This window comes from Dermacentor silvarum, chromosome 10, assembly GCF_013339745.2.
Source record: "Dermacentor silvarum isolate Dsil-2018 chromosome 10, BIME_Dsil_1.4, whole genome shotgun sequence".
In the NCBI taxonomy this organism is placed as follows: Eukaryota; Metazoa; Arthropoda; class Arachnida; order Ixodida; family Ixodidae; genus Dermacentor; species Dermacentor silvarum.
Window position 1 is genome coordinate 44,804,961 of NC_051163.1, and position 22,572 is coordinate 44,827,532.

Here is a 22,572-nt window from a genome sequence, read left to right on the forward strand (position 1 = left end):
GGTCATCTAAGTGAATGGCCACTTTATCGAGGGTGAGTTCCACCGATGAAAAGACTGGCGTTGCAGTCGGCATGACATTGCATAGGAGGGACCACCTGGGTACTGTTGCCGCGTCGGAAGAAGCGGAGCGGACCGAGAACAAAAGCTTGGTGAGTGGTGACTTTCTTTGTTTTTCCCTCTCTGTCTCTTTCTTTCCTTCTCTGTCTTTCTTTCTCTTCCTTTCTTTATTCCTCTATCTCTTTCTTTCTTTCTCTCTTTCTTTCACTCTTTCTTTCTTTATTTCTTTTTTGTCCCTGAGATGCGCCATTGAGCTTGGACCATTTTGCACTATCACCAGGATCGGACCACTTTTCAGTGTGACACCAACACCACCGAAACTTGTGAGCCTATAAAGCTTCGCTTAAAAAGAAGAGAGAGAGAGAGAGAAGTCACAGGCCTGCGCGGCACACGCAGCACAGTCACAGCGTAAGCTGGTGGAGCGGCTCAAGAGTAGCTCCAACTTCGGCACCATGCACACCAGGGCCTTCGCGACAAAGTCTCTTCGCCTCGTTTTGACGAGAACGATCTGAACTTAGTTAATTCAGGTTTAATGGCGCAAGAACGACAAAGGCCATGCTGCGCCAGCCACAAGGTATTAAGAAATGAAATGATAATGTAGCGAAAGTTGCGTTACCTTATATTCTATGTAAAAAACCGGCTTCATCTAAAAACTTGAACAAGTCAGTGAATGGAACTAGCGGATCATCTCCCAATAATGAGGCGGGGTGTAAAGGTATGTGTGAGTTATACAGATTCTGCAAAAGTTTGCGTCTGTGTGTGTGTATATGTGGACATGTCATAACAATGTGTATTACTGTGAGAGGTTCATGACATTTATCGCAGGTTGGCGGATCTTCTTTTCGAAGTAAGAAATTGTGTGTCAGATGTGTGTGTCCTATTCGAAGTCGACATAAGATCACCTCATAGAACCGTTGCTGGTGACTGCACGATTTCCACTCGTCAAGCAGGGGTTTGGTTATGTGTAACTTGTTGCTAATGCAGGAGTCCCATTCTTGTTGCCATTTTAATGTCAGGGCTTTGAGAATTGCTCGGATACTGTCTTTGTATGGAATTTTTGAGTGAGTTAGGTCTTTGTGCGCTGCCATGGCTGCGCATCTATCTGCCGATTCATTCCCTGGTATCCCAACATGGCTAGCGACACAGCAGAATCATATGGTTCGTCCGTATTTGTTATTCACAACCATGTTCAAGATATCGCCAAGCAGCGGTTCACAGGCGGATTTTAAATTTAAAGCTCTGAGTGCACTCAACGAATCGGTGTAAATGACAGCACTCTTCTGTTTGTCGGTGGTAACTTTGTTTACTGCCGTCCATATAGCCATAATTTTGGTGGTAAAGACTGAAGCGGAATTATGTATTCGAATGCTATTTTCCCAATTTTCCGTTACGGTTCCCACACCCACGTATTCTTGTGTTTTAGAACCATCTGTGTAAAATTCTGTATGATCTTTATATTTGTCTTGAATAGTGCGGAACTCTTGCAATAATTGTTCTTGTGGGGTGTCCTTTTTCTTTAAGTGGGTTAGTGTCCAGTCACATAGTTGTGTAAAATCGCACCATGGGGCCAGTCTTTGCGGCCTTTCAGCAACCTGCAGGACCTCATGAGGAATGTTGTAAATCTGACAGTATTCCTCATGTCGTAAGACAAGTGGCCGTGTCATGTTCAGTTTATTTGTGTAGTGTAATCGAGAATTGCATTGTGTTACGATTTTGTAGCATATATGTTGTGGTGTTGACCGAATTCTCAGTACATAGGAAAGGGTTAGTAGTGCTCTGCGGTGCTGTAGGGAAGGCTCATTGCAGTCAACGTATAAACTTTGGACAGGCGATGTTCTGTAGGCACCGCTCGCCAATCGTAGGCCAAGATTGTGAATTGGATCGAGTCGTTTAATGTAGGATTGCCTGGCTGCACCATAAACTACACTACCGTGAGAATGCTACGCACAAGGGACCGGTAAATACGTAGTAGGCATATTCGATCAGATCCCCAGTGCTTGTGCGATAACACTTTGAGAATATTTAATGCTTTATTTGCCTTAATTTTTGTTGTGTTAATGTGGACGAGGAAGTTTTGTTTTGTATATCAAATGTTACGCCTAAAAATGTGTGGTCTTGTTTGACCGGCAGTGTTGCACCATCCAGTGTCGGAACCGGATCTCAACGTAAGCCACGCTTCTGGGAAAATAGCACTGTAACGGTTTTGTGGGTTGAGAAGCGGAAACCATTTTTGTCAGCCCATTGTGTGAGATTATTTTTGTTATTTGTAGCTGTCTTTTGCAGGTGGATATGTTTGAGGCTCGGCAAGCCACTTGCAAATCGTCGACATATATTGAATGCATAACAGACGACGGAATGATTTTGTTTACAGAGTTCATTTTGACTATGAAGAGTGTCGTGCTGAGAATGAAACCTTGTGGGACGCCATTTTCTTCTGTAAATGTGCGGGAAAGTGTTGTGCCGAGACGTACCTGAAATGTTATATTTGACATGAAATCATATAGGCAGTTTAGCATTCTCCCACGAATTCCCAATTCAGCCAGGTCTCTTAAAATTCCATACCGCCACGTGGTATCGTACGCTTTTTCTAAGTCAAAGAAAACCGCGGGACAGTGTTGTTTGTGTAGAAACGCATCACGTATTTCGTGTTCTAGTCGGACGAGATGATCAGTGGTGGAGCAGCCCTTTTTGTATCCGCACTGGTGTGTGTCTATTAGGTTTCTTGATTCAAGGATGAATGTGAGTCTCGCGTTTATAATGCTCTCATATGATTTGGCTAGACAACTTGTTAGTGCAATGGGTCTGTAGCTGCTTGGGGATGATGCAGGTTTACCAGATTTTAGAAAAGGCACTACTACGGCGTTTTTCCAGTCTTTAGGCATTACCCCAGATTGCCATATCTTGATGAAAAATTGAAGTAGTGCCTCTACCGATGCGTGAGAAAGGTGCGCCAGCATTGTGTAGTGGATCCGGTCAAGACCTGTTGCTGTTTTTTCACCGACCGAAAGGACTGTTTAATTCCTGCATTGTAAGAGTGGCATTTTATAGTTCCATTGAAGCACCGGTAGTGGGAAGTCTTTGTTTCTCTGCCGACTCTTTGTATTTTAAAAATATGTTTGAGTAATTTGCTGAGCTTGAGATGTTGTAAAAGTGTTCGCCTAATAAGTTGGCCTGGTCTTCTAGTGTTGTTTGTGTGCGTGGACTTGTAAGTAGTGGTATTGTGTATGATGCGTACTCTCCTTTAAACTTTCTGACCTGGTCCCACATTTGTTTAGATGTGACCGAACTATTAATTGAGGATACGTATTTTTGCCATGACGATTTCTCCGCCTGGCGCCAAACAAATCTTGCTTTGGCTTTGGCCTGTTTAAAGCCTAGGAGGTTGTCGTAGGTTGGATACCTTCGTGAGATTCCCCAGGCGTTATTTTGTTGTTTTTTAGCTTCGGTACACTCGTCTGTCCACCACGGATTTAGTTTTTTACGCAGAATACCGGATGACTGAGGTATCGCTGTTTCTGCGGCGGAGATTATGACCTCAACGAACTTTTTATTGAGTTCGTGAACGCTCAGTTCTGGTGAGAAGGCTATTTCCAGTTTCGCATGCTCCATAAAAACTGGCCAATCAGCGAGTTGCAGTTTCCACCGGCGTGGCTTAGTGCCTAAGGTTGGTGGTGATGGTAAGAGTTTTATGATTGCGGGCAGGTGATCACTACCATATGACGTGCCGAGGGCTTCCCATTTAAGATCGCTAACAAGAGACGGTGAGCAAAAAGCTAAATCTAAGCAACTGAATGTACGTGAAGTCGGTGAAAAATATGTTGATGCACCCGAGTTTAAAAGGCAGATATCATTTGACAAAATAAAATGTTCAATGAGCTGGCGTCTTGGGTCAGTTTTGTCACTGCCCCCAAAAGTACCATGAGCATTAAAATCTCCTTCTAAAATAAAAGGCTCCGGCAGCTGGTCTGTTAAATTTTCTAGATCATTAATATTACAATGGGTATGGGGTGGAAGGTACAGTGAGCAAATGGTGATGGTCTTGTGAGACAGAACGGTGACCACTACAGCCTCGAGAGATGTATTTATTTGGATATTTTGGGTAGGAGTGCCGCCCTGAACTGCTATGGCGACTCCTCCTGACAGACGGCTGGAGTGTTCGCGGTCCTTACGTACGACAGTAAAACCTTTCAAAAATTGTGTATTTTTGGGGCCTAAGTTCGTTTCTTGAAGGCAGAATGCAACTGGCGATAGCTTATTTATGATGTCTTTTATTTCACCTAGATTATGAATCAGGCCTCCACAGTTCGAATGGATGATGAAAGCCATTGTAAGACAAATACAATTGTTTACTTATGTGTGTGTGAGCTAAAAAATGATAGGTGACATGTAATAAAAAGATCACTACTCTAATCAAGGGCGGTAGCCGTTCAGGTTACCTGTCCCTTTTTCGGCGCAGTTACGAGAAGTCTGTCCTTCTTGCTGCGCTCCAGGGAGCGCGGATCTTTTGGCGTCAATGACGCCGGGGTTTTTGGGTCGACCTCCATCGCCTTCTCCGAGGCGCTGGACGATCGAGAGCTAGGCACCGAAACGCGTGTCTCGGGCCGTGGGGTTCGGTTCAACTTTGGGCCCTGTGACGCTGCGGTCAGCCGGCCCGTATTCGATGATTATGGAGCAGCACTGGCTGCTACCACCAAGGGGGTGGATGGAGTTTCTGAAGGAGTACCGCGCGCGGACCCTGTAGACTCCTGAAGCCGGTGTGGCGCTGCCCACTGCCGCGCCGCACTGGCATAGCTAAGTTGAGGTAGGTGCCCCAACCTTTTCCTCGCTTCATAGAATGAATTTTTTTCTTTTACGGTGATTGCAATTATTTCTTTTTCTTTTTTCCAGCAAGGGCAGCTGCGTGAGTAGGCTGGATGGTCTCCCTTGCAATTGGCACAATGTGCAGGAGCATTGCAGTTGTCAGAAGGATGGTCGTTGGCACTACACTTCGCGCATGTTTCTTTTCCTCTGCATGATTGTGATGCATGTCCAAACCTCTGGAACTTGAAGCACCGCCTTGGGTTCGGTATGTACGGTCGGACGTTGATTCTTAGGTATCCTGCTTCGAGTGATGTGGGCACAGTACTAGTTCCAAATGTTAGTATCACGTGTTTTGTGGGGATTTGTTGGTCGTTTCGTCTGAGTGTAATCCTTTGTACCTTAACTACGTTTTGATCTTGGAATCCTTCAAGGAGCTCTTCGTCACTAAGGTTTAGGAAATCTTCTTCTGATATTACTCCCCTGCTTGTGTTGAGCGAGCGATGTGGAAAGATTGTGACTTTAATGTCACCAACACTGGTGAGTTCAGCGAGCTTTTCGACTTGATCTTTTTTTGTCAGTTCAAGGAGGAGGTCTCCGCTTGCCATTTTGGAGGCTTTATAGCCCGGTCCAATTGTGTTTGCTAAGCATTTCGATACTAAGAAAGGTGACAGTATTCTTATGCTCGTGTTGCCTTCACTATGAAGGACATTGTACTTTGGGAAGGTCTCTAGGTCTGTACGGAGGGTAAATTGAAAGATTTCATCGGTGAGACCTCTTTTCAGAGGCCGATCAGGGAGTCGGGGGAACGCTTCTGCCATAATATGGTTTCGAAATTCGGCGGCGGTGGTAGCCACCCACCACCGAGCCCAACAAGGGGACGCTACAGGTTACGAAAAACCTGCAGACGCCAGCTATGCACCGCCGCTATAACCTAATGTACAGTCAACCACAAAAGTTTGCGGACCACGCGAGCGCGTGCCAGACTGCCTATCCGCGCCACCTAGCGGTACGCCACCTAGCGGCGACAGGTGCGCTCTCCCGGATATGAGCCCTCTTGGTACTCGCCTGCCTGTTAATTTTTTATTCCCGTGCATGACATTGTTAGTTCGTTGTGTTGACGCAGAGCGCTGTCTGCGATAAGACCGCCACATATCTGGCTTGATAGCAGTATCGGAGCAATCACTGCAACCTTTGTCGACTGGTGTGCCAGTGGGTAGATAAGTTTCACGAAGCGCTGCGACGATTTTTTTACGCGACGTTTACTGGCGCACTTTGGTTGGCAGCATCTTGGTCCAATGAGTGTTGCTGCTTCTGCGTCTTGAGAGAAAGGGTAGGGAGGTGTTTCTCTGTCATCAAAAATAAAGAAAAAGCGGATGCATAGAAAATTTTCTTCCACACATAGGCGCATCTTCGCATCAGTCGCTGAAAACGTAGTAGACTTGCTTCAGGCCACGTGGTGATTGCCTATTTGGAAAGATGCCGCTGCGTGTTCCACTTGACGAAAGAAGGCACATTGTGCGTTTATTTATAGAGGGAATACCTCAGCGCGGAATCTGCCGCCGAACCAACAGGAGCCGGACTGCCTTGAATAGGATTATTCAAGCTTTCCGCGACGATGACAGATTCACAGATATGGAGCGCAGTGGGCGTCCAAGGGCCACGACTGAGGAAGAGGACCGCCTGATTACGGCCGCCATCGTGGCTGATCCTTTTCAAAGTGCAGAGGATATCCGAGAAGCGCTCTCGCTCACGGTATCGTCTGAGACTGTAAGAAGGCTGAGTGAGCTTGGCCTGCAGTCTTTCGTAGCAGCACAGAAGCCCTGCCTCTCAGGCAGCCAGCTACAAGAACGACTCATGTTCGCTACAGCAATGAAAGATTGGACAACAGAGAAATGGGGCGATGTCATCTTTAGCGACGAGTCAACTTTTTCCACGCGCTGGGACCAACGGAAGCGGGTTTGGCGTCCACTAAACTGCAGGTGTGTTTATAGTGTATTGGCAGTTAATTCACGAAGCTAATTCTGCATCACAACATGTTTCACGTAAAATGAGCTTTTGGACATTACGAGATTTTTCTGTAGTGGTATTATGTTGAAAACATTAACGATTGTTTCATAGTACTACTTACTCTGAAGCTAATTAAAAGCTGCCAGTGGGTCTTTCAGTACTATCTAATGATGTTTGCACGTTTTCTATTGCAACTCTATAACAGCATTATAAAGTTCATACGCTAGAGGAATCACAACATTTTTAGACGCGCCGCTGGAACCCAATTGTATGCTATTTCTTGCAGATATCTGCCTAATTACACACAGAGTGTTCTATCCAGTGGACGGTGTTCCGTGAGCGTGTGGGGAGCAATCAGCAAAGATGGCCTTGGTCCCCTTGTGCGTCTGGAAGGGCCCTTCACTGCGTCACGGTACTGCGACGTCATCACTAGACACCTCGTTCCGTATGCGCTGGACGGTCCCTTCAGCGACGGCTGCTATTTTTTTCAACACGACCGCAGCCCGATCCATAAAGCACGTATCGTCCAGTCATTGCTAGAAGAACATGCTGTTTGCCAGCTTGAGTGGCCTCCATGTGGCGCCGACTTGAATCCCTTAGAAAATGTCTGGGGCATGTTGAAGAAACGGCTGTCCACATGAGCCAACCGCGGCCGCACGGCCGATACGCTGTGGCAAGCGATCGCACAAGAATGGGAAAGCCTGCGCGGTCGACCGGAGATTACTGAATCTTTGTACGAGTCGATGCCCACACGCATCAATAAGGTGCTAGAAAACGGCGGACATTTCACTTCCTACTAGATCATTGAGAGACCTATGTTTCATGACACTTCTGTAAATGAATAAATTCATCCCCTTCAGACACGAATTATGATGCACTGTCTGCAAATGCGTCAAATGCGCATGGCATCATTTCAAGACGCTCACTATTACATTCCAAGAAAGAAGACGAAGCAATGTGCTGTTTTGTGCGATTTTCAGTAAAAAAATTAATTAGCGTATAACTCATTATCTAATTATTCTGAAATCCGTCAGCTTCAATGCTTGCATAAAAAGAATCAACTATTAGGCCCGAAACGCATGCACACTTGCTTTTTCGGTTGTATTCGTGTCGACCGGAGAAAAAAAAATACTCTTGACGTTGGTCTTGGAACGCGGCACGTCGAACGATTGTCTGACATGGTAGTGTCTCCAGCAAAGTGATCATCTGCAGCAATACGCAGGACAATGAAGTTAACTGACCGCTAGTTGTCCCATCAGGAAGCGGACACGAATATGCACACTGAGTTTTAGGTCATTTGAAGAAACACGTGGCGTGGGACGCGCTTCCGAAGTTCGAGTCCCCAAACGAGGACGCCGTGTCGCAAAGGGTTATAAAAAGAGTCATCGCACCCGATTATTTCTTATTTTTCTAAATGTAACCACTATAGCAGCGCGGTGGTTCGGGCTTTGCGCAGCAAAACCTGGGCGCAGGAGATCAAATCCCGGCCGCTACTGTCACTTAGCGATGGGGGAGGAACGGAAAAATTCTGCCTACTGACTAAGCATCTGTGTCCCATGGCTGCCTCACCGCTCACTCACGAACTCACGAAAAAAAAAAAACAGCGTGGCTACGCGAAAATAGAACTGATAACAGCCGAAGAATACGCTGTCTGATTACTTGTACTGATATTCTGCTCTCAAAATATAAGCAAGTAGCCCTGGCTAACAAAGAGCGCGTCACGTTGAAAGAGATAGGTAGAAAATATTTGCGCACAGTGCGAAAATAGACAGGCCATAGATTTAAGGAGGGATGCGTCTTCAACGTAGCGCTGCTGTCGATCGCTGGTGACGTAGCGGAAGTGTCGCGAAGAGGCTCTTGGCCACGCGCTCGCGTGGTCCGCAAACTTTTGTGGTTGACTGTACGTACCCAAGACTGGATAGATGCACACGGTTAACCCTTGCTCCCTGGAAAAACGAGAAGTAAATGAAGTGAGTAGAAGACAGGAAAGATTGAAAGTGAGAGAGAGAGAGAGAGAGAAAGGTTTGAGAGGGGGCGCACGCGGCATTTTAGCGCACTTTTCCCCCAGGGGGTGCGGGAATGTCCTGCGACGCAAATTATTCATACTGTTCATATTCTACATTATACCTGCTGTAGAGCTTCACGGTGCTTCAGCGGAAGCGAAGGCGCTGTTATCATAGCAATTATTTTTTTTATTTCCCCGAGTAATAAAATGTTGCCCTGCCTGGTGTGTCTCCCAGTAACAATTTTCTACAGATGTGAACTAGAAAGCTTATGACCCGTGCTGTTAAATTCTGATTGGAATGCTGTGTATGTATTTATGGCTCTATAAACAAACGCCTTTATTACGCTTTTTAGGTCAGCAAAGAGGCCATAGCCAAAGACAACATAAACTAAACACGAATGCAGCTGATACTAAATGCGCCTTCCGATGGTGTATACGAAGCACGCACCTTAGCTCGCATTGCGTAGTTTTGAGCTCTTTGAAAATCATGTCGTAGTACCAAAAATGCCTGGCGCCTCAAGTCTTGGTAGAATATTGCGTTCCAATTCCGTCGAAAAAGAGGAAACTAGTGATGATATTTAGTCTGGCCGTAAGCGTAACATATCTTCCTGAATAAAGAACGGTACACTAAAGACAGACGAGCTCCTCAGCAATTGTACCCCAATGTGATAATGACGTCAGCTAGAGAAATCAAAACGATACTTGCAACAGACACGCTCTGTTTGGGCGGAGGTTTCCGCAAAAGCACGCATTGAAGTATGCTAGATTATATTTTTCCTCTGCGCAACGCAAATCTTTTTCAGACGTGGTGGTTCTAGAAGAGGTGAAATTTCTTTATGCACTTTTTGAAACTATCCGCAATCGCCGCAACGTTACACGGGAGAGTGGTACAACGAGATAATAAAATAAAATTCTAAGCATATGGCGCGGTTGCAACAAAGAAAGTCCCAGTTTCGTTCAAAAGGCGTAGCATTGATTACGATACCTAATTAGTGGGCGGCTTAACTAAGGATAGTAGTTTTATCGGCCGCATAAACATGCAAACATAGGCATACTAACTAAATTGACAAGCATAGTGTCACGCGTGGACAAGCAAACATGAGCGCATATATCACTCGAAGACCGTGAAAACTCACTGTGAAAACGCTGGAGTGAGTAAGCGTGGCCGCAACAGCGAGTAAATTGACCTTCGTGCGGCCGCTCGCATCAACGCGAACGAAGCCGCGAAAACAAAGCGCAAGGCGGACTCTGTCCCTGCCGCAGATGGCATTCAAGATGCAATGGCCCCGAGCCGTTCGGTGTAAAAGGCCCCCTCCCGCCCCACCCTATCCCTACCCTCCCTCTAGAGCGCTGCGCGCGACTAGACTAAGCTTCACGCAAGCTGTGTGTTGTTTAATACGCACTAAGGTCTCTTCTGTTACAACAAGCTGCCCTTCGGCATTTTCTCTGCTCATGCTATATTTCGAAGGAAGATGGTTACCATTCTAGCGGGCCTGCCTGGAATTCAGGCATACTTAGAGGATGTGCGTGTGTCTGAAAAGGCGGCAGACAACGAAGCTCGGCTGAAAACTGTGTTGCAGCGATTTCGAGAGCACGGCGTAAAGCTGCGATAGTACAAATGCAATTTCAGCCAGCTATCGGTGACTTATCTGGAACACCGTGTCGATAGTCTCGGTATTCACCCGACGAGAAAGAACGTGGAAGCTATCATGAAAGCACCGATACCTCGTAACGTGAGCAAGCTGCGTTCGTTTGTCGGAATGCTAACATTTTATTCAAAGTTTTTGCTGAACATGTCGACCGCGTTGTCCCCGTTGTATCAGTTAATATAAAAGAATGCGCCATGGCAGTGGAACCAGCCTCAGGAAACTGCGTTCGTCAAGGCCAAACAGTGTTTCAAGGATGCCGAAGTGCTTGTTCATTTTGACCCGTTAAATGAGCTGAAACAAAAGTGCGACGCTTCCCCACACGGCATTGGCGCAGTACTGTTTCATACAGTAGGCAGCGTCCACAGATCGATCGGATTCCGTTCAAGGACTGTCACGAAAGCTGAACGGAAATACTCACAGCTGGAGCGTGAGGCGCTTGCACTAGTTTTTGGTGTCTATAGATTTCGGGACTATCTTTTGGGCTGTGAAGTCACCTTGGTTACAGACCACCAGCCTCTCCTCGGATTGCTTAGGCCCGACCGCCCGACACCCTCTATGGCTGCCGCCCGCATTCAGCGCTGGATACTCGGAGCATATCGTTACAAACTTCAGTACACTCCCGGAAGGCAACTGCTGAACTTGGACGCCCTCAGTAAGCTTCCGTTGCAATCACCTGGTCCCAGTATGGAGCCCCCCAAGAGCAGCAAGAGTACGTTTGTTTCTTTGGAAAGCCTGGAGGAAGGCATAGTCAGGACACCAGAGCTAATGGACCTTACAGCCATCGACTCGACACTAGATCGCGTCAAGCATTACGTGCTACATGGTTGGCCTAGAAGCTTTAAAAGCCTTGAGCCGCGCCTAGCTGTCTTTTTTGACCGTCGATTTGAGTTGTCCCTGGCACACGGGTTAATTTATTGGGGCCATTGAGTGGTTACACCCGCCGGTGCTCCAAAAAGATTGCTGCAGCTGCTGCATGAAACCCACCAAGGGTCTTCGCCGATGAAATCCATTGAGCGATCGTTGTTTTGGTGGCCAGGCCTAGACCGAGAGTTTCTCGTTTGAGTTCCCGGATAACGGCTCTGGCGTTTGGCTCAAGGTCACTTGAAGGTCAAAAACACCGGGAGCTAAAAGCATTAAAAACATGTGAAGGTGGATGACCAGCGAAGCTATTTAGCGCACGTCACAGATGTGATACAGAATTTTGAACAAAGGTACGAACATATTCAATGTACTGGTCTTCTGTGGTCATCGTGACCATAGGTACGCACATGCATTGGCATTTCAGCTGCCTAACTCAGTTATGCCTGAGTGTGCGTAGCGAGAGGTTCGGCTAATCTTATTGTTTAGCTCGGTTCTCTCTACGGTTACATCTTTATCGCTTAGCTTCGTACGTCTCAGTGCTTAGGTTTGGTTCTTACCCTTCGTTAACTTATGGTTACATTAAAGACTAGACATTTTTAAAGCGTAACGCTTTTATTTTGAGTCTTCATCTTGTTGTTTCTCAATTGCCACAAAGACGGCCCAATGGTCGGTGAGGCGGGAGGATAAGGGGTTGTCGTCCAGTGACTTGAACATGTTTCGGGTGCTATCCTCATCTGAATCCACTCGCCTGGCCGCTTCGTGCTTACGACTCTTCTCGAGGAGTGCGGCTCGTTCTTCCTCCGTTTCCTCGGCTCGCTGCCTCCTCTTGATCTCGTTCCGATGACAAACCTGGCTTCTTTTAGTCTCTCCGACTCACTTTCCATATCTGCCGACGAATCCCGCCAAGCCACCCCTAGACGAAGCATGTCATCGACCTGTTCTGCAATGACGCGACGTTCCGTAGCAGACACACGATATGGTCTTTGTCGCAGCGGTGAGTGAGAGCCAGTGTCGATGTGATGCTCGACTGTCGATGCACGGCCAAGAGATGTTTGCGCAACGTCGAAAGAACGGTGGAAGTGCTGAAGGAGTGCGAGAAGTTGATATCGCTGCGAATGTGTCAGGTCGTCGGCGATGAATGGGCTGAACACATCTGTCCATGCTGAGTCGGCTACGGAGAGGGCACTCAGTTCATGAACGGCAGTAGAAGGCATTTCGTCGAGGACGGAGATAATTCGGGTTGAATCAACCGACTCGACGTAACCGAGGCATTCGCGGCGGAGCAGTGATAGCGGCGACGAAAGATGATTGTAAATGGGCATCGTGCTGACACCGGCGGCGAGGTCAAGAGCTGCAAAGGGCAAAGGAAGCACTTTTCGGGTAACAAAGTGATGAGAGGGCATGAATAAGACCGTCCCGTCGGATATAGCACTACACGAGACCGGTACGAATGCTGAAGAGCACGGGGGAATACAGGTGTCTTCTTGCACGAGAAGTTTAGCGGCAGGATGAGCATCGACCGAAGCCAGGTCACCAAGGTGGGAAAGTTCAATCTCAGCCCGAGTGCAATTTATGATGGCATTGTGGCGTGAGAGAAAATCCCATCCTAGAATAACGGCGTGGGAGCATGATGAAAGAACGATGAACTCAATCGTGTATAAAACGTCCTGTATGGTTACACGGGCTATACCAGCAGCGGTAGTGCGAATGGGTTGAGCACTTGCCGTTCGAAGCGACAATCCAGACAGAGACGTCGTCATTTTACCAAGCAAGCGGCAAAACCTGGCATCCATAACTGAAATAGCGGCACCGGTATCGACGAGGGCGACTGTAGCGACATCTTCGACAAACACATCAATGACATTGGCAGGTAAAGGAGGAGGACTTCGGCATGTCGACACTTGCGCAGTTCTTGCCTCAGGAACTGCGTCGTCTAGTTTCCCTCTTCGTTAGAGACTGGTCGCTGACGCATAGGGGAAAGCGATCGGCGACGTGGGGAGGGTGACCGGAAGCGTTCGAAGCGAGGACGGCGATCAGTCTGGGAGCGAGGTGGTGATGGATCGAAGGGTCCGTAAGGCGCACTTGGATCGAGCGGCACATAGGACACTCGTCGATCGTCATCGAACGCCGGCGATCGGCGGCGGCAGAACCTTGCGACGTGACCGGGATACCTGCATGCAAAGCATATAGGCCGATTGTCCGGCGTACGCCACGGGTTAGCGACGGCAGTGCTGGCCCAGGGAGCGGGAGGAGGAGGGCGGTGCACAGGCTGCTGGAAACGTGGTACGGGCGCACTGCGAGGGGCCATTGCAGCAACCGCAACATAAGTTAACGGTGTAGCCACGGCATCCTGCTGGTGAACAGCTGGCAGCGCTTTCGTGACCTCTTCATGGATCACATTATGGAGAGGAGACGGCAAAGTGCTGGCAGACTCCGGAGTGATGGACACCAGAGACAGCTGTCGTACGACTTCTTCGTGGACGAAATCTTTGATTTGGGCTATCAGGGAGGCTTGTTCGGGGCCGGTGGTCAGGCTGCAGAGTGACGCCGCATTAGATGTGGGATGTCGCCTTGTCAGAGCTCGCTGCTTTCGCAATTCATCATAGCTCTGGCACAAGCCAACAACGTCGCCAACAGTGCGCGGGTCCTTGGCCAGAAGCATCTGGAACGCGTCATCGATTCCCTTCATGACGTGCTTAATCTTTTCCGCTTCCGTCATGGCAGCGTTCACGCGCCTGCACAAATCGAGGACGTCTTCTATATAGCTGGTGAACGTCTCACCCTTGTCCTGTGCGCTTGTACGCAAACGCTGCTCGGCTCGGAGTATCCTGACGACGGGTCGGTCAAATACTTCGGTAATCGACGTCTTAAACGCCGACCACGTTCGGATATCCCTCTCATGATTCCTGAACCAAAGACTGGCGACGCCCGCAAGATAGGAGGATACGTAAGCCAGCTTGTCCGAGTCATTCTATTTGTTGTGGGCGCTCACCCGTTCATAAGATGACAGCCACTCTTCAACGTCGTTGTCGTCGTTTCCGCTGAAGATGGGAGGTTCCCGCTGGCGAACGCTACCAGCGCAAGGGACGGGTGGCGATGGAAGAGTCTGCTGGTCGGCGTCCGGCATGGCAGAGGGTAGCGTCCGCGAACGAAGTTCCACGATGGTAGAGTGGAACGTTACCCCGCACCTCCACCATTTATAAAGGCGATTTATGGGGGTTCGTAGCGACAGCGGGTCGTAGGATGCACCGAGCCCAGTCCTCTCGCTCGAGCTTCTGCTGCGCGCTTGATGCTGCCGATGCTGCTGACTCTGCGTCGACGTTCGTCATCTTCCTTACAATATATATATATATATATATATATATATATATATATATATATATATATATATTGTCACGAGCTCTCATAACAGAGGGCAGAAACAGCGCGAATGACCACGGGGACTGTCGGTGAAGAAGGAAGACGACGTTCGGCTGGTTGCTTTTGTGCCGGGCTTGCAACACGCCAACCGTTCCTTTTCATCTGCCCTGCAGATTTAAATAAACGCTTCTCGGTGTAACATTTGGTGGAGCTGTGCTGGGTAGCTCCCACGACCGACAACGGAATCGTCCGTACAAGACCTTTGGAGAAGCCGCCGCCTTGCCGGACTTTTGCCATCGGCCACCATCATGCCTAGAGAAGAAGATGCTCCCAGTACTCCATCGACAGGACCAGCTCCGATTCAACACTACCGAGAGCCACGCACGTTCTCCGCAAAAGCAGGAGAAGATGTCGATGAGTGGCTCACCCATTATGAAAGGGTAAGCCAGTACAACCATTGGAACGCCGTATCCCAACTGAAGAACGTTGTTTTCTTTTTGAGTGGCACAGCGATGGTGTGGTATGACAACCATGCGGACGCGCTAACTACCTGGGCCTGTTTCGTTGACGAGATTAAAAAGTGTTTTGGCGATTCGGATGCCAAGAAGAAACGAGCGGAATCAACGTTAGCTCAGAGGGCTCAGGTCCCTGGAGAGACTTGCACCACATTCATCGAGGAAATTCTAAAACTGTGTAAGACCGTAAACCCCCGAATGTCAGAAGAGGATAAGGTGGGACACCTTTTGAAGGGAATCGCGGAAGATGTGTACAACTTCCTCATTGGGAAAGATAACTTGGAAACCGTATCAGATGTGATACGGCACTGCCGTACCTTCGAAACATTAAAGACTCGTCGAATTGCCCCGAAATTTGGACGGCTAGCTAATGTGACGACTGTAGCCAGTGTGGACACGAATCCTCCAACAGACTTATCGTCCACCATTCGGCAGATTGTCCGTGAGGAACTCCTTCGACACGAAGAACAAGCACGGTATGTGGCCCCACATTACAGCTCCTGCGCTTTCCGAGACGCCATGTGTGCAACCCCCTCGACTCTTTGGCAGCACTCAGTAAACGCAGCGGACTTTGGCAGCTATAGAGATTGTCCACATCATGACCTGAACCAGCCGTCCTATAACGATTCTTTTGAACAAAGCCTTGATCAGCGCCCACGCAATGGTCGCTCACGACGACCAGCCACTGCCTATGACTCGCAACGACAGTATATTGGTTACTCTCAACGCATGGCCACGGCTGAACAGTGTCTTCAACATCCCGATGTTCGCCCTATGCCTGTGTGCTACAGCTGTGGCACACCAGGTCACATAGCTAGATACTGCACCCAACGTCGACCATCAAACTATGGGCAATCGATGCCATCTGCGTGGCACAGTGGTCGTATCATGGACAACCAGCGGCCAGGGAACTCCGCTCTAGGAAGCCACTCCCGAGAAGAAAGGCCACGTACCTACACCTTAGGAAGCTACTTTGGAGAGGGGAGACCTCGTAACCGTTCGCCTGCTTCCGACCGCACCCTGACACCACCACCAGCTTTCCGAGCGTATCGATCACCATCTCCACGGCGGCGCATCCCGTCATCATCTCCGCGGCGCCGCTTCCCGTCACCCCCGCCGGAAAACTAGCCAGCGCGAACGATGGGGGTGAGGTCGCTGGAAAATCTGTGCTGCCGACTGAGATACCTCCAACTGTTTTCATGCTGAAGAATAGGGTTCATGTGTGTATTGACGGTGTGTCTACCATGGCTTTAGTCGACACGGGTGCAACTGTTTCCGTCATGAGCGTGCTGTTTAAAAATCTTCTGGGACGCAAAGTCATGTTTTGTTGGGACCAGAGCACAAGTTTTCGTGGAGTGGGTGGTGACTCATTATATCCGGTCGGAGTTTGCAATGTGGATGTGTCATTAGGTGGTCGAGTTTTTAACACTGAGTTTATTGTCCTTCCTCGTTCCACCCACGACGTGATTCTAGGGATCGACTTTTTACAGTTGTGTGGTGCAAATGTTGACTGCCGCACGGGAGAACTCAGTGTGGGCGAAAGTGCTTTATCGGTGATCTTGGAAAACTCACCCAACCAAGAGAGTGTATTTTGCGTCTCCAAGGATACCGTTGTGCCCGCTTTATCCGCGATGGGTGTTTCAGTTGTTTGTTCTACTCGCAACCCGTTCGATGCTGCAGTGGACCCTGTACATGTGAACTGCCTAAAGAAAAACGTGTTGGTTCCTCATTGCATGGTATCGGTGCTGAATGGACGCACACGACTATGGGCGATAAATTGTTCTACTGAAGCGGCGGTGCTGCCTCAAGGCTTAAAGTTGGCGACATTTCAAGAAGACTCGCCGATACCCATGGCAGTGCTTACAGAACTTCCGGACACAGCAGAAGCCAGTAACATGCGCCCTGTGGACTCAAAATTCGTCTCCATGGTCGCTAAATCGCTCAGTGACCATAAGCGCGATGCGTTGGTGGCGCTCCTTGTGAAACACTCCTCAGTATTCGACTTCACGCAGCACGACGGCCCGACATCGATCCCTGTGTCTAGAACTCGCCACCGCATCAACACAGGATCTGCTCAACCGATTCGACGAAAACCCTATCGCGTGTCGCCCGCAGAGCGCAAGATAATCAGTGAGCAAGTCGAAGAAATGCTAACCAAAGGAGTCATTCAAGAGTCATCTAGCCCTTGGGCAGCACCAGTGATATTGGTGAAAAAGAAAGATGGTACGTGGCGATTCTGTGTTGATTACCGACGCCTAAACAACGTTACCAAAAAAGACGTGTACCCGCTTCCGCGAATAGACGACGCGATCGATTGCCTTTATGCGGCCTCGTACTTCTCCTCTGTTGATCTGCGGTCAGGTTACTGGCAGATTCCTATGCACAGTGAGGATAAGGAAAAAACTGCATTTGTAACGCCCGACGGATTGTTTGAATTTAACGTCATGCCTTTCGGGCTGTGCAACGCGCCCGCAACGTTCGAACGGTTCATGGACACTGTACTGCGTGGCTTGAAATGGGAAGTTTGCATGTGTTACCTGGACGACGTTGTGATCTTCGGCCGAACATTTAGTGAGCATAACAAGCGTCTGGAGTTGGTGCTGAACTGCTTGGAGAAGGCTGGCCTGGTCCTCAATTCAAAGAAGTGTCATTTTGGGGAGCGACAAGCTATTGTGCTGGGACATCAGGTCGATAAAGAAGGCATCCGACCAGATCCACAAAAGACTGTGGCTGTAGAGGCATTTAGGGAACCTCACAGTGTCAAGCAATTGCGAAGTTTTTTAGGCTTATGCTCCTACTTTCGCCTATTCATTCCCAGATTTGCTGACGTGGCCCATCCTCTCACGCGCCTTCTCCAGAAAGGCGTTCCTTTTGAGTGGACCACAGAGTGCGACTCATCGTTTCGTCAATTAAAGTTTCTCTTGACGTCACAGCCTATTCTTCGCCACTTCGATCCCTCAGCACCAACAGAGGTTCACACCGATGCGAGTGGTGTTGGCATCGGCGCTGTGCTTGTTCAGCGCATCGGTGAAAGCGAGCACGTGATATCGTACGCTAGCCGCTCTTTGAGTCGCTCCGAGCGCAATTATACAGTTACCGAGCAAGAGTGCTTGGCGGTCATCTTCGCGGTGCAACGCTTTCGTTCATACCTCTACGGGCGCCCCTTCACAGTGGTCACGGATCATCATTCACTGTGCTGGCTTGTGAATCTGAGGGACCCTTCTGGTCGACTTGCGCGTTGGGCGCTCCGCCTACAGGAGTACGATTTTGTTGTTTCCTACAAGAGCGGTCGACGGCACGCTGATGCTGACTGTCTCTCTCGGATGCCACTGCCGACGACTGAATGCGACGCGGACAACTTCGACCAATACATCGCTTTTGTATCTCCGGAATTTCCTGATATGGGTACCTTCATATCCGAACAACAGAAGGACAAGAGTTTGCAGCCACTCTTCGCGGCCGCACACGAGCCTTTAGAAGATAGCCGTTTTCGCCTACGTGACGGCGTCCTGTACAAGAAGAGCTACTCGACCACTGGCGCGCGCTACCTTTTAGTTGTGCCCAAGAGTCTCCGCATTCAAGTGCTATGTGCCATGCACGACGATCCCACTTCAGGTCATCTGGGATCCACACGAACACTCTACCGTGCTCAAGAACGTTTTTACTGGCCCAAGATGCGTCACGATACCGAGCGGTACGTCGCCAGTTGCACCGAATGCCAGCGTTACAAACGACCTACAAACACACCGCATGGTCGACTTCAGTCAGTTCCGCCTTCCAGCGCCCCTTTTGAACAAGTCGGCATAGATCTCCTGGGCCCCTTCCCACGATCCTCCAATGGCAATCGTTGGGTTATTGTGTGCGTAGACCACCTCACCCGTTATTGTGAGACGGCAGCGCTGACATCGGCAACAGCAACAGAAGTTTCTATTTTCTTGTTATATTCCGTTATTCTCCGACATGGGCCTCCTCGCATTATAATCAGTGATCGTGGGAGACAATTTACTGCAGACGTTGTCGAAGAGACCCTTCGTCTGTGCTCATCTAACTTCCGCCACTCGACGCCATACCGTCCACAAACCAATGGTCTGGTAGAACGTACCAACCGAACGCTTGCCAACATGCTGTCGATGTATGTCGATTCCGCACATAAGAACTGGGACAGCATCCTACCTTTTGTCACCTATGCCTTCAACACCGCGAGACACGAGACCACCGGTTACTCACCGTTCTTCCTCCTTTATGCTCGTCCGCCTCGTTACACACTCGACACCATGTTTCCCTACTTCGCTCATGACAATGACTCTATTACCAAGGTCCTCTGTCGAGCAGAAGAGGCGCGACGCATTGCTCGGCTACGCACCTTGGCCTCGCAGGACCGGTCAAAGCTCCGCTACGATGGTCGGCGCCTACATGTATATTTCGATCCTGGCGACCTTGTGTGGCTCTGGACGCCTTTACGGAAGCGTGGCTTGTGCCAGAAGTTCTTGGCCCACTATGTTGGGCCCTACGTTATACTTGAACGCCTCAGCGAGGTCAACTATCGAATTGCACGCCTCACGAGCACTGGACGACACTCGGCCAAAACCGAAGTCACTCACGTTGCCCGCCTGAAGCCTTGCAATTCACGAACGACTGACTGACTTGCCCGGCGGGCTTCGTCTGCCAACGGGGAAATGTCACGAGCTCTCATAACAGAGGGCAGAAACAGCGCGAATGACCAGGGGGACTGTCGGTGAAGAAGGAAGACGACGTTCGGCTGGTTGCTTTTGTGCCGGGCTTGCAACACGCCAACCGTTCCTTTTCATCTGCCCTGCAGATTTAAATAAACGCTTCTCGGTGTAACAATATATATATACGATGCAACGCCGGCTCCTCCTCTGTTGTAGCAAGGCAGTTTCACTGGCTCCTCCGCTGGCGTCATGCCAGATGGCGCGGCGGGCGGCGCTGCCAGCTGCGGAGGCCACAGTGAAACGGCGAGAATACGGCCAATGTAGCTCTCGCTACAATATTTGTCCGTCATGGTGCATACCCATGTGTCGCTCATACCCTCTTAAGCAATGGCTCATGCGCCCTTAAGCACGGCCTCCCCATTACGACGACAGGAAAGTGAAATTGTACGCTTGATTAGTGGCAACGGAGCCCGCTGTAGAAGACGACGACGACGACGAATGCGTAAGCAGTGGCCCAAGCGCGTTCGCGCGGGTGCGCCGAGCGGCGCCTATGAGCCAGCTGTGGAAAAAAAACAACCACGCTCGAGCCATTGCTGATGATGATATTTTTGCACACAGACGCCACGAAACCCCGGATGTGAGCCACACAAAGCTTCGCTGTAAAAATAACATCAACAATATACGGGTGTCTAGACAAAGGTAAGCTAAGTGAGCTGTCGCATTAAATGCAAGACAATGCATTTGCAATACTTTATGGGAACAAAAGCACAATAGTTTCACCTAACATACGGCAGTGGCTACAACAGGTAAGTGGAGAAAATAGATGCTCCGGGTGCAAACACTTCGAAAATACGTTAATATACATACATGCAGTCAGTCTAATTCATCGTAAAAAAAAGATGATGAGGTTTTACGAGAAAGGACATGATGATGATGATATAGCTACTAGCGCTTCGCTAAAGTGCGGTGGTTGTAGCGGTTGTAACCGCCGTCGCTATAGAAAGCCGCAGCTACGACGTCCATCAAAAGTCGCGTCTACGGCTTGTCTTTACAAGGCCACAGTGTCAACAAAAGCTTACGCTGCCGCTGAATGCAAGTCGCGTTTTGATTGAAAGCAGCGTATGTCGCCATTGTGCAAGTTAACTTAGAATGTGTAAACGCCGCTTTTATTTTTGTTTTCTTCTGCTTTTTGTTGAAATTTTCAAGTTGAGAAACTTCCGTTTGTCCACGTCAGTTTCCACACTTTCTAGCAGGTTCACTTCGGAACTTAAGTGACGGGATGTTGTCGCGCAATAATTGGTGTTTAATAAACGTCTTCACAGACCTATTGAGAACAAGGTACCAGTAGGAAACGAAAGCAATGAACGCAGACACGTGGCGCAAGTTCAGAGAAAGACGAAACCGAGCAAATATAAAATATTGCGAGACAGCTGTTCAACCTCGACGGTTTATTATGCAGGCCGCGCGCTGAATAGAATGACTCAGGCCATGATGATGAGTATATACAGATGAAGAAGATGAAGGGGTAATATAATGCTCACACAGTTACCCCCGCGCATGGAAGCGGCCAACCTGGCCGCTGGCTATGGCAGCGAACGCCGTATGAAAGGCTTTAAACGTGAAACATGCACAATCTCTGTGGTACGGCGGCGGCCGTCCAAAGGCGTAACAACGGGAGTGACACGATAGTTAACTGGCGAAGTCTGTTACTGAACTGTGTAGGGCCCGACAAAACGGGACTGAAATTTCTCGCATAAGCCAGGAACGCGAACTGGAGTCCACAGCAACACTCGTCTCCAGGCTGGAAAGAAACGGCACGGTGGGATGCATCATAGCGAGTTTTGCGGTCTTGTTGACTGGCGTCGGTGTTGAGGCGGGCGTGTTGGCGACACTGCGCAATGCGCGAAACAAATTGCTCACACATTGATGTGGACGAAGGCACGGGGACATCAAAGAAAGACGTCGAGGACAGTGATCGGTTGACGACCATACAAAATGAAAAAGGGCCAGTACCCTGTTGTGCGTTGGACGGCCGTGTTGTAAGCGAATGTGACGAATGGGAGAATAACACCCCAATTGGTGTGGTCAGGGTTGATGTACATTGAAATCATGTCGGACAGCGTACGATGAAAGCGCTCTGTGAGGCCATTAGTTTGAGGGTGGTAGCTGGAAGTCGTTTTATGGATGGTATTGGACGCACGGAGAACATCGTCGAGAAGTTTAGACAGAAAAGTCCTGCCGCGGTCACTCAAAAGGATACGTGGGGCTCCGTGTCGTAAAAATATGGCTTCCAAGAAAAAGGATGCAACCTCCGCTGCGGAACCGGAAGGTAGTGCGGCTGTTTCAGCGTACCGTGTCAAGTGGTCTACAGCTGTGACAATCCATAGTTTACCGCCAGCCGATAAGGGTAGTGGTCCATACAAGTCGATACCAACGACTGCGAAAGGAGCTTCAGGACACGGTACAGGTTGTAGCAGTCCAGCCGGAGGTGAGGCCAGTCGTTTGCGGTGTTGGCAGATCGAACAGGAAGCCACGTATTTTGCTACGCTTGTTGCAAGTCCCGGCCAAGAGAAGCGGTTGCGAATTCGCTCATAGGTTTTATGGAAAGCAAAGTGACAGGCAGTGGGATCGTCAAGAAAGGTCTC

General features: G+C 49.2%; 1 protein-coding gene across 1 annotated transcript in view; it reads left to right on the forward strand.

Annotated features, from left to right (window-relative positions):
* LOC125940925 (calcium-activated chloride channel regulator 2-like) overlaps nucleotides 1–22,572 on the forward strand; it is a 290,188-nt gene that overhangs the window by 18,301 nt on the left and 249,315 nt on the right. The window lies entirely within an intron of this gene.